Source organism: Somniosus microcephalus, chromosome 9 (genome assembly GCF_052327205.1).
Source record: "Somniosus microcephalus isolate GS21.2 chromosome 9, FLI_Smic_1.0, whole genome shotgun sequence".
Classification (NCBI taxonomy): Eukaryota; Metazoa; Chordata; class Chondrichthyes; order Squaliformes; family Somniosidae; genus Somniosus; species Somniosus microcephalus.
Genome location: NC_140995.1, coordinates 31,865,550 through 31,879,510, shown reverse-complemented (window position 1 = coordinate 31,879,510; position 13,961 = coordinate 31,865,550). Strand labels below are relative to the sequence as shown.

Below are 13,961 nucleotides of genomic sequence, written 5' to 3'. Positions count from 1 at the left end.
GAGTCCATCAGGAGGGATTCGGGTATAAGAGGGGTAACAATCCCAGGCAGCGGAGGCACTCGGGTTAAGGCCTCCCTGTACATGGATGACGTCGCCGTCTTTTGCTCGGATCCACTGTCGGTCCGCAGATTGCTGAGCATCTGCGACCAGTTTGAACTGGCCTCGGGAGTGAAAGTTAATCGCAGCAAAAGCGAGGCCATGTTCTTTGGGAACTGGGCCAACCGATCCTTTGTCCCCTTCACCGTCAGGTCAGATTACCTGAAGGTGCTGGGAATATGGTTCAGAGCGGCCGGGGCGTGCACCAAAAACTGGGAGGAGCGTATCGCCAAGGTACAACAGAAAGTGGGAATGTGGGAGCAGCGCTCCCTGTCGATTATGGGCAAGAACCTGGTCATCAAGTGCAAGGTGCTATCGGTGTTGCTGTACGTGGCGCAGGTGTGGCCCATACCCCGACCCTGTGCCGCCGCAGTCACCCGAGCCGTCTTCCACTTTATCTGGAGATCAAAAATGGACCGTGTCCGGAGGGGCATGATGTACAAATCTCCAGAGAAAGGGGGAAAGAATGTACTCATGTACTTTGAAGCTGTCAAACACTGACAATCTGTACTCCAAGTTAATTCCTTCCTCTCAGGCTGATTTAGAGATCTCTCCAGAACAGAAAGCTGAATGCTGCAACGTTTGACAGCTCGCAGCCATTCTGCTTTCTGTGCCGGTGAGATGAGGGACTCCCGAGACCTGAAGGAAGGAAGGCTGTAAAGGTAAGTAAATGTAAGTAAAACTTCTTTAAACACTTTACACACACTAAACACACTTACCTCTGAACTCATGCAACCATCACTCACCTGAACACTGGACATCTCAAACACTCCAAGCCCTTCAGCCCGACGGTCCGCCTCGTTAACTTGGCGTGGTTTGGAGCCGTCGGCCCACACTTCAGCAATAAAAATAGGGATTAGGCTAAAAACTGCCTGTTAACTACCTGTTAACAGGCAGTTAATTGGCATTAATCCCCTTCCCACCTCGGGGAGGCTGGTCCCAGCACAGGTTGGGTATCCGCCTCCTTTGAAACTGGCATGGAGGCGGGTTGGGGGCGGGATGGGTTCGTGCCCCCCCCCTGATTTTGAGATTTTAACCCCCCACACGCCTCCAATCCCGCCTCCACGGCCCAATGAAAACCTTGCCCCAAGTGTCACTACGTGCTGAGGTTATATCTGTCCCCGGTGTTGCGAAGGATGGGTCTGGCCACGCTGCCGCGTAATGCTCCCTTCAGTTGGACCGTGCTGGACCACCTGTCCTTCATAGAAAAGTTTGTTAAGGGAAACACCTTTGACAACAAGGCCATAAAGCAGTAGTTAGCACGTAATGTCCTTGAGACCCTACGGAAAAAGGAGCTGGTGGATCCTGTCGGATGGTTCCCCGAGCAGACTGTCGAAGTCATTTGGCAGAATGCCTCATCGCCAGAACTTACAAACAAGCACTAAGATGTAGCTTGGCTGGTGGTGAGAAGGGCCCTCCCCATCAGATCTTTCATGCACTCCCGGCGACTTTGCTCCACCGCACGCCGTCCTCAAGGAGGCTGCGTGTGGGACGAGACCATCATCCATCTTCTTCTGGAATGTGCCTTTGCAAAGAAGGTCTGGAAAGAGATGCAGTGGTTCTCGTTGAGGCTCATCCTGAGCTTCTCGGTAACACAGGACTCTGTGCTCTACGGACTGTTCCCAGGGACGCACACCGAGACAAACATCAACTGCTGCTGGAAGATCATCAACTCGGTGGAAGACGCCCTTTGGTCTGCCCGAAACTTGCTGGTCTTCCAGAGTAAGGAGTTGTCCACAACCGAGTGTTGCAGACTGGCACATTCCAAGATCCAGGAGTACCTGCTGAGGGACGCACTAAAGGTTGGTGCCGCTACTGCAAAGGCACGATGGGGAAGGGCCACATTTAAGGCCCTTCCGCCACTGTACACCGAGGGGCTGAAACCAGTATAAAATCCCCCCTCGGGCCGTATGACGCAGAAGTGTTTTAATGTAAATGCACTTGTAATCTGTTGATGTAAATAGAGCACCATGTACTGCATTCATCTGTATTAATATGATTGGTGGATTGTAGTGTAATGTATTTTGACAAGTATTGTAATGTATACCCCTCGAGCTGTATGACTTATAAAATGTGTAATGAAAACGCATTGTAACGTGTCTCTGTAAATTGAGTGTCATGTACCGCAGTTAATTTGTATTGTACCAGATGTGAACTGTATTGTCACGCACCTGAACAACATTTTTTAGGAATAAAGTATATTTTTGAAACAAAAAAAAGCTGTGCTCCTCTGGGTCCCACAAGAAACGTTTAGGGCTCTCTTGCCCTGGGATTTCCCACGCCTCTGATTGCAAGGTCCTCCCGAACCCGTCCGATATTCCGCTCCAGCCCAGCTTCCCGTCAGCTTTAGGAGGGAGACTGACTGAGGCTATGCAGAAGAGCTCTGGTGCTAAGGTCGTGACAGTTTGACACTCACCTCGGCCCCCGCCCGCCCACTCGACTTCCGCCCCAAGTTAAATGTGAGGTGCAGTATGATGAGAAAATGAGAAGGATTATAATTGGCACTTTCCAATCTCCACCACTGCCTACAAACTCACTTTCCAGGATTTGGGAGTTTCCTTCTCACAGCGAAAGAGAGAACATTGGTCCACCAGTTCTCTCTTTTTTGTAATGGGTTGTGTTTTCTTAGAAAATAATGCAAAAATTGAGAAAATAAGAATTCATAGAATGATACAGCACAGAAGGAAGCCATTCGACCCATCATGCCTGTACCAGACCTTTGAAAGAACTATCTAATTACTCCCACTCTCCTGCTCTTTCCCTGTTATCACTGGTTAGCATGACGTGCAGTAAAACCAGGTGTCACCACGCAGCCTATAATGGCGGTAATGACAGATAAAGGCACCAAACATTTGTTTGTAAGGCTGTGACTAAAGGAACTGTTCTAGTTGAAGCCTAAGGTTTAAAGGGCAATGTGCTACCTTCTGGGTATTGATGGTAAGCAGTTAAAGCACTTTAACAGAATGAAGGAGAAGTCACTTTAAGTGGCAGATATGCTTAGTGCACTGTATTCTCAGAAGATGTAGCTGGCTCCTCTTAGCTCGCCTGATCTGGTAAGGTCTCTAAATGTTTTCCGCCACTGACTTTTCATATATGAGGTGTTGGTGTAATCACTGGTTACCCTTACCATCTCCCACCACTGCCTCTCAGCAACTCTCCTTTGGCGACTCTATCACCTTGTTCCAAACAGTGCCTCCATTCTCTGCCTGACTTCATCCAGCAGCACCTCCATAACTGCATGGGTGAACCTGGGAGCTCTCGGTGCTTCTTCAGACCTGACTTTATTGTTAGTAAAATTTCTGCTATTCCTCCAATTCGTTTACCTGGATGCTTTCCTGTTTAAGCTGCAGCAGCTCATTAAAACCAGCAGCATCATGCTAGTCCCCCTCCGTGCCCTCCGAGCCCCATTGCCCACCCCTACACTATATGTCCACAAATCTTGCTTTCATGTCTCCACAAACAAATCATCTACTTTAATATTCAATAACGAATGCTCTAAAGGAATGCTCAGCATCATCCCCAATCACTAGGACAAAGACAAGGGAAATAGATGTGGAAGAATGGCGCTGTAGTCTCTCATCCAACATGCACGGAACAAAGCAAAACCAATAGAAGAAAAGTCTTGGAAGATGACACCACACCAGGAAGGCGCCGAACACCTCAAGTCTCTTCGCCAGGAGAAAGCGGAAGCCAAGCGCAAACAGCGGAAGGAGCACACCACAAACCCAAGCACCCCACCCACCCGCCCCTTCAACCACCGTCTGCCCCACCTGCGACAGAGACTGTAGGTCCCGCATTGGACTCATCAGTCACCTGAGAACTCATTTTTAATGTGGAAGCAAGTCATCCTCGGTTCCGAGGGACTACCTAAGAAGAAGAAGAAGAAGAGGATCCTACAAAAGTCCAAACATAAAAAGAACACATTGTCCTTGAATGTTTTATGATAGGTAGGCCAAATAGAAAAAAACCTAAAAATTCTAATGACCTAACATTAAAACACTTATACAAATTAAACTCAATTTGCAGAGTAAGTAGTTTTAAGAGGTTACACACAGGATTTGGTTAGAGGCTGGTGATAAACATTAACACCTGCCCCTATACCTCCCCCCTCCCCACTGTCCAGGGCCCCAAACACCCCTTCCAGGTGAAACAGCGATTTACTTGTACTTCTCGCAATCTAGTATACTGTATTCGCTGCTCACGATGCGGTCTCCTCTACATTGGGGAGACCAAACGCAGATTGGGTGACCGCTTTGCGGAACACCTCCGTTCAGTCCGTAAGGGTGACCCCGAGCTTCCGGTCGCCTGTCATTTCAATTCACCGCTCCATTCCCACTCGGACCTCACCGTCCTTGGCCTCTTGTACTGTTCCACAGAAGCTCAACGTAAACTCGAGGAACAGCACCTCATCTTCCGATTAGGCAGTCTGCAGCCTTCCGGTCTCAATATCGAGTTCAACAATTTCAGATCATAACCTCGGCCCCTATTTCATTTTCACTTATATTTTTCCACTCCTTTCCTTTCCCCCCCCCCTTTCCTTTTGTTTCTCTCTCACACCTGGCAGCTATCTTTTGCCCTGCCAGTACACTTTACACCTAATCACAGCCTATTACCATCTCGTCTAGCTTCTAATCTCTTTTACTTCTTTTGGTTCTTTAATTCTTTTGTCCGATCGCAGCCCTGCCTTCGATCTAGTTCCTTTTCTCTCCAGTTTTGAAGAAGGGTCAAACCCGAAACGTCAACTCAAATTTCTCTCCACGGATGTTGCCTGACTTGCTGAGTTTTTCCAGCATTTTCTGTTGTTATTAAATCATTGACAGTCTGTAAGAACAGACAAGGAATGTACGAGGCATAAGACCAGATGCTCAGGAGGCCATATGAGATACTGTAAGAACGTGGGTTCCTAACTAAAAGACTGAGTTCGACTCAGGCGATCAAACAAATGAACTTTAATGAAACAAACGGGTTTTAACAAGAAACTGCAGGATAACATCGAATACAGGTCTGCTCTCTTCGGAGACTCCACGAGGACTGCTGGGGCGGTCCGGTGGCTGACGTCATGACGTCATCACGTTCTTCCCGCCAGTCGGGGATCACGTGATGAACGGCATGACGTCATCACGTTTTACCCACGCTGTTAAGGTAACTACACTCTGTACAGTTAATCAGTATCAATAAAGGTACAGACACAGGCTGTAGCTAACATGCTGTTAAAGGAATTATATACAACCAGTCTAAATCCTTTGGTAGCTCCGCCACATGCGCCCCCCCCCCCAGATTGTCTTTAACAGTAAAAGTGAGATGTCGAGGAGGCCTGACAAACCTGTCCGAGCGACTTCGGTAACCAGGCAGAGGAAGCTGATGGACGGTGGTCAAGCTGGCGGGCGGCTGTGGTTTAGCTGGCATGGCAGGTGTGGTCGAACTGGCGGGCGGCTGTGGTTGATCTGTCAAGGCGGCTGCGGGCAGACGGCCACATTTCGGCGGTTGAGCGATGATGACTGGGCGGTCAAGGTCCAAATGAGCCGGCTTCAACCGGTCCACCGAAATGTGATCTGGCTTTCCTCCGATGTCGACCGAAAAGGATTTGTCTCCCGGTTCGATGACGCGGAAAGGACCAGTGTAAGGAGGCTTGAGCGGATCCCGGTGAGCGTCATGGCGGATAAAGACGAACTCGGCGCTCTTCAGCTCAACCGGCATGTGGGAGGTCTGTAGGCTGTGATTTGATGTAGGCACCGGAGCGAAACACCTGGCCGCTTCCTGGTGGCTGACGAGTTGCTAGGAGGCAGACCATGGTTCTGTGGGAGAAGGGAGGAAATCACCTGGAACTCAGAGCGGCTGGCCATAAACGAGCTCCGCCGAGGACGATTGCAGGTCTTCTTTGGGCACTGTACAAAGACCCAAAAGGACCCATGGGAGTCTGTCCACCCATCCTGCACCTTGAAGACTGGCCCGTAGGGCGGCTTTAAGCGACCTGTGGAACCACTCGCACAGGCCATTTGCGATAGGCGGTGGTGCGATGAAGTTTGGTGCCGAGCCCCTGAGCTACAGCATTCCAGAGCTCTGAGGAGAATTGTGGCCCACGATCGGAAGAGATGTCCGCTGGTACCCCGAAACGAGCAACCCAACAGGAGATGAAAGCTCCAGCGACGTCTGCCGAAGTGGTGGAAACCAAAGGAATTGCCTCTGGCCACCTAGTGGTGCGGTCCACCATGGTGAGGAGATGAGTATATCCATGGGAAGGCGGAAGTGGCCCCACAAGGTCCACATGCACGTGGTCGAAATGACGTTCCGGAACAGCGAACGTAGCCACTGGAGCTTTAACATGCCGTTGGACCTTGGCCTTCTGGCAGAGCACGCAGGTGTTGGCCCAGTCACGGACATCCATGTGCATACCCTTCCAGATGAATTATGCCGACATTAGCCATTGTGAAGCCTTCATACCAGGGTGCGACAACCCGTGTACTGCGTCGAACACTCTCCGGCGCCATGCGACTGGCACAATAGGCCGGGGAACTCCCATGGAGACATCGCAAAGGAGCGTGGTGCCTGCGGCCTGGAAGCTGACGTCGGCCGCTTGGAAACTAGAGGGGACGGTTCTGTATGATTGGACCTCTGGGTCCGAAATCTGATCCTCAGCCATGAGGGCGTAGTCAATCCCAAGGTGAACCGCGTGGACCGTCGCGCAGGAGAGGCAATCCGCTACCAGGTTGTCTTTACCAGAGACATGTTGAATGTCCGTGGTGAATTCAGAAATAAACGTCAGGTGACGCTGTTGACGAGCTGACCACGGTTCGGTGGTCTTGGCCATGGCAAAGGTCAGTGGCTTGTGGTCGACAAAAGCCGTGAAGGGGCGTCCTTCCAATAAAAACCGGAAATGGCGGATGGCCAGAAAAAGGGCTAGCAACTCCCGATCGAAGGTGTTGTATTTTCTTTCATTTTTCCGCAGTTGATGACTGAAAAATGCCAGCAGTTACCACGTGCCATTCACCCACTGCTCCTGTACTGCGCCAATGGCGTAGTCTGACGCGCCTGTAGTAAGGGCGATGGTGGCGCCTGGAAGCTGGTGCGCCAGCATGGTTGCATTGGCCAAGGTGCTCTTGGTGTTGACGAACGTCTGGTCCATCTCGGCCATCCAGCTGATTGGATCTTTGCTGGATTTGCCCTTGAGGGCCTCGTACAAAGGCTGCATAAGCAGAGCCGCCTTAGGGATGAATCGGTGATAGAAATTGACCATCCCCAGGAACTCTTGCAGAGCCCTGACGGTCTGCGGGTGCGGGAAAGAGGTAACAGCCTCCACCTTCGTCAGTAAGGGAATGGCATCGTCCGAGGTGATGCGGTGTCCCAAAAAATCGATCCGTTGCAAGCCGAACTGGCACTTGGCCAGGTTGATGATTAAACCATGCTGGCTGAGGCATGTGAAGAGGGTACGCAAATGGCCGATGTGCTCTTCCTTGCTAGCACTGGCGATGAGGATGTCGTCGAGGTAGACGAAGATGAAAGTTAGGTCTCGGAGCACAGAGTCCATAAGGCGCTGGAAAGCCTGTGCCGTGTTCTTCAAACCAAACGGCATCCGCAGGAACTCAAAAAGGCCGAACGGGGTGATAACGGCAGTTTTTGGAATGTCTTGTGGGTGAACGGGAACCTGGTGATATCCACGGACGAGGTCGACTTTTGAAAAGATGGAATTTCCCGCCAAATGGGCAGAAAAATCCTGAATATGCGGGATCGGGTACCGATCAGGAGTAGTGGCATCGTTTAGGCATCAGTAGTCGCCGCATGGCCGCCAGCCACCGCCAGGCTTTGGAACAATGTGGAGAGGCGAAGACCAGGGACTATTCGACCGGCGAATAATCCCCAGCCGCTCCATCGTGTCGAACTCCGCTTTCGCAGCCGCGAGCTTGCCGGGTTCAAGCCTTCGAGCCCGTGCATAAACCGGGGAGCCAGTCATGGTGATATGATGCTCAACACCATGCTTCATGACCGAGGAGGAGAAAGTGGGCCTGGTCAGCTCTGGGAACTCTTCAAGGAGACGAGTGAAGTCATCCGAAGATGGGAATGCGCAGGCGACAGAGCACGACATGGCGTTACCGCGGTGGCAGGGGATCGAGTGGAAAGTGGCCGCATTGATCAACCGGCGGTGCTAGACATCGACGAGGAAACCGTTGGCACACAGAAAATCCACCCCTAAGATGGCCTGCGAGACTTTGGCCGTGGCGAATTCACAGTAGAAGCGCTGACCGGCGAAGCACACTTGGACCCGCCGCTTTCCGAAAGTACGAATGGCCGCGCCATTAGCCGCCTCGAGGGAAAGGCCGTGGCACCCAGCTTGGATATCGAGACTCGACGCAGGTAGGATGCTACACTGCGAACCAGTGTCACAAAGGAAACGTCGACCCGACAGGGAGTCAGTGATGAAAAGAAGCTTCCCTGAAGATCTGATGGCCATCGCAGCCGCAGCGTGCCCTTTAGACCCAGTCCTCCTTCGCGAAGAACGCTGCGGGAGCTTTGTTTTTTTTTGGCGAGAAACTGCAAGGAGGGTGGCAGCATCTTGCTTTTGCACCAAAACGGGCGTGGTAGAGGCACCAGCCCGCTGCAAGAGGAGCTGGAGTCGCGTCTGTTGGGGATGGGCGCCTCGTGGCCGCGCAGCACTGCTGGGTTACTGTGAAAATCTTAGCTGCTTCGGCCGCAAGCTCAGCACAGTCTGTGACCTTGGACCTGGCTAGGGCAGCCTGCACTGGCTCTGGTAGTTGGCAGAGGAATAACCCCCTGAACAGGAAGCATTCTGGTTCGGCACCCCAGAGCGTGAGCATTTGGCTCATGAGCTCGGATGGTTTGGAGTCCCCGAGACCGGGCATTGCGAGGAGCCGGCGAGTGCGCTCTGACTTCGAGGGTCCGAAGACCTGCAGCAACCGTGCCTTTAATATTGCATACTTGCTGTCAGTAGGTGGGCTACCGAGTAGGCTGACGATCCGCTAGGCTGTGGCACTGTCGAGGACGGAGACCACGTAGTAATAACGGGTCTGATCTGTGACGATGTTTCTAATGGCGAATTGGGCTTCAGCCTGGATGAACCACGCGGTTGGTTGTTGCTCCCAGAACTGTGGCAGTTTCAGAGTCACGGCGTTCGTCTCCATGTTGAATATCATCTGCGAAAACCGTTTGCAAAAGTCGGGGTCACCAATGTAGGAACGTGGGTTCCTAACTAAAAGACTGAGTTCAACTCAGGCGATCAAACAAACGAACTTTAATGAAACAAACGGGTTTTAACAAGAAACTGCAGGATAACATCGAATACAGGTCTGCTCTCTTCGGAGGCTCCACGAGGACTGCTGGGGCGGTCCGGTGGCTGACGTCATGACGTCATCACGTTCTTCCCGCCAGTCGGGGATCTCGTGATGAACGGCATGACGTCATCACGTTTTACCCGTGCTGTTAAGGTAACTACACTCTGTACAGTTAATCAGTATCAATAAAGGTACAGACACAGGCTGTAGCTAACATGCTGTTAAAGGAATTATATACAACCGATCTGAGTCCTTTGGTGGCTCCGCCACAATACAAAGAATGAATAGAGATGTATCAGCAAAACATTAAGAAAGTGAAGGACAGGCTATGAAGGGAACAATGGACAAGAGATAGATGACATTGTGCAGATGCATTAAAAGGAAATTATATATTGAATCAAATGGTGACATATTAGGCTAATGCACTCACGTATTACCTAGACGTAGGTAGAAAGTGTTGATGTAATGGCATCACATTAGGAGGACATGATTAACCCTATAAAAGATACAACACACCAGAGCCCCATAGGGACTTCGACCTAGTCTTGCTGAGGCTAGCATGAGCAGTTAGGATAACAAGCTTGCGGTTTCCTGATGAGTCCATTGCATGTGAGTTATTATCGGTACCAGTCTCATGGGCACTGCATGTAATGGGTTGTGTCATGTAAATGAAAAGTATTAATCAGACATCTCAGTGTGTCCTAGTCCTCGAGCTAGTTTTAGGATAAGTGATTAGTTTGTAATTACCCAACAGAATGCACTTCAACAACATAGAGAGCAGAATTGCACTTCAATCCTCCCATTTCTGACTGAGCATTAGCCATGCAATATGTTCATATCTGGCCAATATTTATCCCTCAAGAAACATCACCAAAACAGATTATCTGGTCATTATCACATTGCTATTTGTGGGACCTCGCTGTGTGCAAATTGGCTGCCGCGTTTCCTTCATTACAACAGTGTCTACACTTCAAAGAATACGTCATTGGCTGTAAAGCACCTTGGGACATCTGGTGGTCGTGAAAGGCACTATAGAAATGCAAGTCTTTCTTTCTTTCATAAACAATGGGACCAGAAGCGTACTGATAGTGTGCTGACTGGTTTCACTCGGGTTTAGAGACATTGCATATGTGCACTGAAGTATGCAAGTTGGTTGTCAATTATGCAGGTTGGCTTCTTAGTCAGACTGCTGAATACTTCAGTTTGCCACCTGTCACATTTTCTCTTATGTTTCTCCATTTGACTGGCGAGCAGCAGTATAATTTTTATTTATTCAAACCACTGTGAAATTCACGATTGGTAGAAACAACATTGATTTCCAGTCTCAAACGTATGCCTTCATTGGCAGAAATGCAGGAAGTTATTTGATTATGAACTTTAGTCCAATCGACATTTTTCTCACTGATGTCAAGCTGAAGTGGTTTTATTAGTGTTTTATGCTGCTAATGTGGTAAAAGCTACGGCATTCTTTACTGAGATATGTTTTGTCCCTGCTGCTGTTACCTTTACAGATTTATTTTTCTGTTAACCTAGTCTTAACAAGAACAATCATCTAAATTTATGTCTTACATTAACTTATGTAGAGACGGCTGTTAAATAGCACTGTTGTCCTAAAGCTTCCCACAACAGCACCATTACTAAGATGCATTGAAAGATGTGACCTTATTTTTTCTGGTATCTTGAAATCAATTTAAAATCACACTCTTAACTTGTCAGGGTATATATATATATGCTTTCAGACAGAATAAAAGAACACATTACTGTCCCCAGTTTCCTCTTCTCTTCAAAGTAATGTTTGCTCTTAAGAAATTCCCATTTGAATTGAAGAAAACCCTGCGATCTTTCAGTCAGCGGTATGCCAATCTGCTATATAAATATGTGATCATTCTTCACTTAACACAAAATGCTGTCAAATTTCAGCAAATGAAAGGTAGTCAGGAAGGATATCCATGGCACCACTCAGTGAGTTTTGTTAGGTGGGATGATGTTTAGACAATGAATAATCAAGTGAGATTGCTCACTGCTCGAGGAAGTGATGTCTTGTTTCTATGCAGGTATACTTACTGGACTAGTTGAGTTCTGAGAAATGAAAAATGGAAACAAAATGAGGTCTATTTTTTAAAAAATTCTCTCCTGTTACTTCAGACTAACATAAATTATCTTCAGTTTTGCTTGGAGTATACCTGCAAAATGGTTACTGGGATTGATTTTTAATGAAGCATGCTTACTTTAATATATATAAATGAAAAAAATTGCAACTAAATTAAGAGATGAAATTGATATTAAATTAAAAAATCATTGTATTTATAGTTATACTCATTCGGTTATCTTGCAGGCTTGTTAACAGTAAGGGGTCGATTTTCAGTGTGCCCTGAGGCGGGCTTTTAGGCGTGCGGGGGGCTAAAATCCCGAATTCGAGGGTCCCGACACCATCCCGCCCAAAGCCCGCCTCCATGTAAGTTTCAAAGGAGGTGAGTACCCACCTCGTGCTGGGACCTGCCGACCTGAGGCAGGAAGGGATTAGTGCCAATTAACTGCCTGTTAACAGGTAGTTAACAGGCAGTTTTTAGCCTAATCCCTATTTGAAGGGTGTCGTGTGGGATTCCCGACGGCTCCAAACCACGCCAGGTTAGAGGAGTCGGGCCGTCGGGTTGAAGGACTTGGAGGGGTCGAGATGTCTGTGTTCAGGTGAGTGATGGGTGCATGAGTGCAAAGGTAAGTGTGTTTGGTGTGTCTAAAGTGTGTAAAGAAGCTTAAATTACCTGTACTTACCTTTACAGCCTTCCTTCCTCTAGGCTTCGGGAGTCCATCATTCAGCCGGCACAGAAAGCTGAATGGCTGTGATCTGTCAAAAGTGACAGCCTGCAGCTTTCAGTGCTGGCGAGATTTCTAACTGAGTCTGCGTAGAAGGACTCAGGTTAGAAGTAAGACTGTCAGTATTTGATAGCTTCAAGCAGCTGTGAAACACTGATATTTCATCTGTCAACACGTCTTGACAGATGAAATTTCAGTCTGTGACGTCACCTGTTGCCGGGTGGCCCTTAATTGGCCTGCTGAGCCCGCTGGGCGGGCTCAACAAGGTCATTCAAGTGAAAATCACGTGGATTGGCTGCATCTCGATGGAGGCGGGACTAAAACCCGAAAGTTGTAGTCCCGCCTCCTTCCCGACTTCTGAATGAAAATCCAGCCATAAGTGGCACTCTCAAGTCAAGGATTGTGAATGTAACATTTAATCTGTTTAAGGATTGAAATGGAGGAGTGTATTAAGGGTGACAATTAGGGCTCGATTTTGCCATTGGGGCGGGCTGGGGGCGTGTCAGCTGTTTTTCAAGTCCTGAACCCGACTCCAGTGTGGTGTGGGAAAAAAGTGCAATTTTCCCCTAATTGGGCAATTGATTTCCAGCGTGTGGGAACCCCTGGCCCAATTAGTCTTTCCATCCTGAAAGTTACCTCCGATGGCGTCATCAATGCTGCTGGATTTAAGGCCCGCAAGCAGCCTTGCTTCTTCTGGAGACTGCAAACTTTATGCCCATTGTTGTGATCGCTATATTCAGCAACTATGTCCAGCAGTAGGCCAAAGTGTGCTTCACGGTTCGATGACACCACCCTGCAAGCTCTGGTGGAGGGAGCAAGAGCAAATAAGGAGGTGCTCTTCCCTTCCTCAGGGAGGAAGAAGCCTCCGCAGCAGACGAAAGCTGTGTGGATGCAAGTGGCCCAGGAGGTCAGCTTTATGTCTATGTGCCGCAGAACCTGGCTGCAGTGCAGGAAGAGGTTTCATGACCTTCTGCGCACAGGAAAAGTGAGTATGACTTTCCCTTCACCCTCAATCTGATCCCCATCGCCTCTCCTCACCAGCACTCTGCTTGGCCAACCTCTTCCTCCACATCCCACTTTACACTTACATCCCTGCACCCTTACCCATTACTTCCCTCTCTATGGTCACATTCACTTAACTATTCAACCATGCAGCTCTCACACTCTCTATCACTGTGATGCAATGACAACTTACAACACACAGGGAGGGCCCTTTGTCTACTTCTAAGCATCTATGCTATGGAATCTCTACACTCACTCCTTCATTCTCACTCAAACTCCACTTGTGTCCCTCATTGCAGGAAAAGAGAGCCCACAATAAGAGGGAAAGAGCAAGGACAGGAGAAGGGCCACCCTCAGTAGCCCAGCTCACCACCACGGAGGAGGCGGCCTTGGAAATTGCCGGGATCGAGGATGATTCCCAAGTGGGGGCAGACAGGCAGGCACATCACAGCAAGCTGGTGACAGAATAGTTTGGCATATCTCTCATTGACATTGCATGAGTCACTGATAATGAATCTGATGCTCTAACAGATTGACTTATGATCATCTGCACTATTCAATGTGCATGTAACCTTGACCTCACATCTCTAACTCTTTCCTTTACTCCCCCCCAGGACCATCGACAGCTCCCATCTCCACTGTCCAGGAGGAAAAGCCTGAACTTCCAGACTCCTCAGAGGAAGCTGCAACCTCTGAGGGCGCAGCCTCAGCAGAACGAAGCGCACACATCACCAGTGCAGTCACTCACACCTCGGTGGGACCTTC

General features: G+C 49.2%; 1 pseudogene; it reads left to right on the top strand.

Annotated features, from left to right (window-relative positions):
- Positions 1-568: 568 nt before the first annotated feature.
- On the top strand, positions 569-2,215 carry LOC147112321 (uncharacterized; annotated as a pseudogene).
- The last annotated feature ends 11,746 nt before the right edge of the window (positions 2,216-13,961 follow it).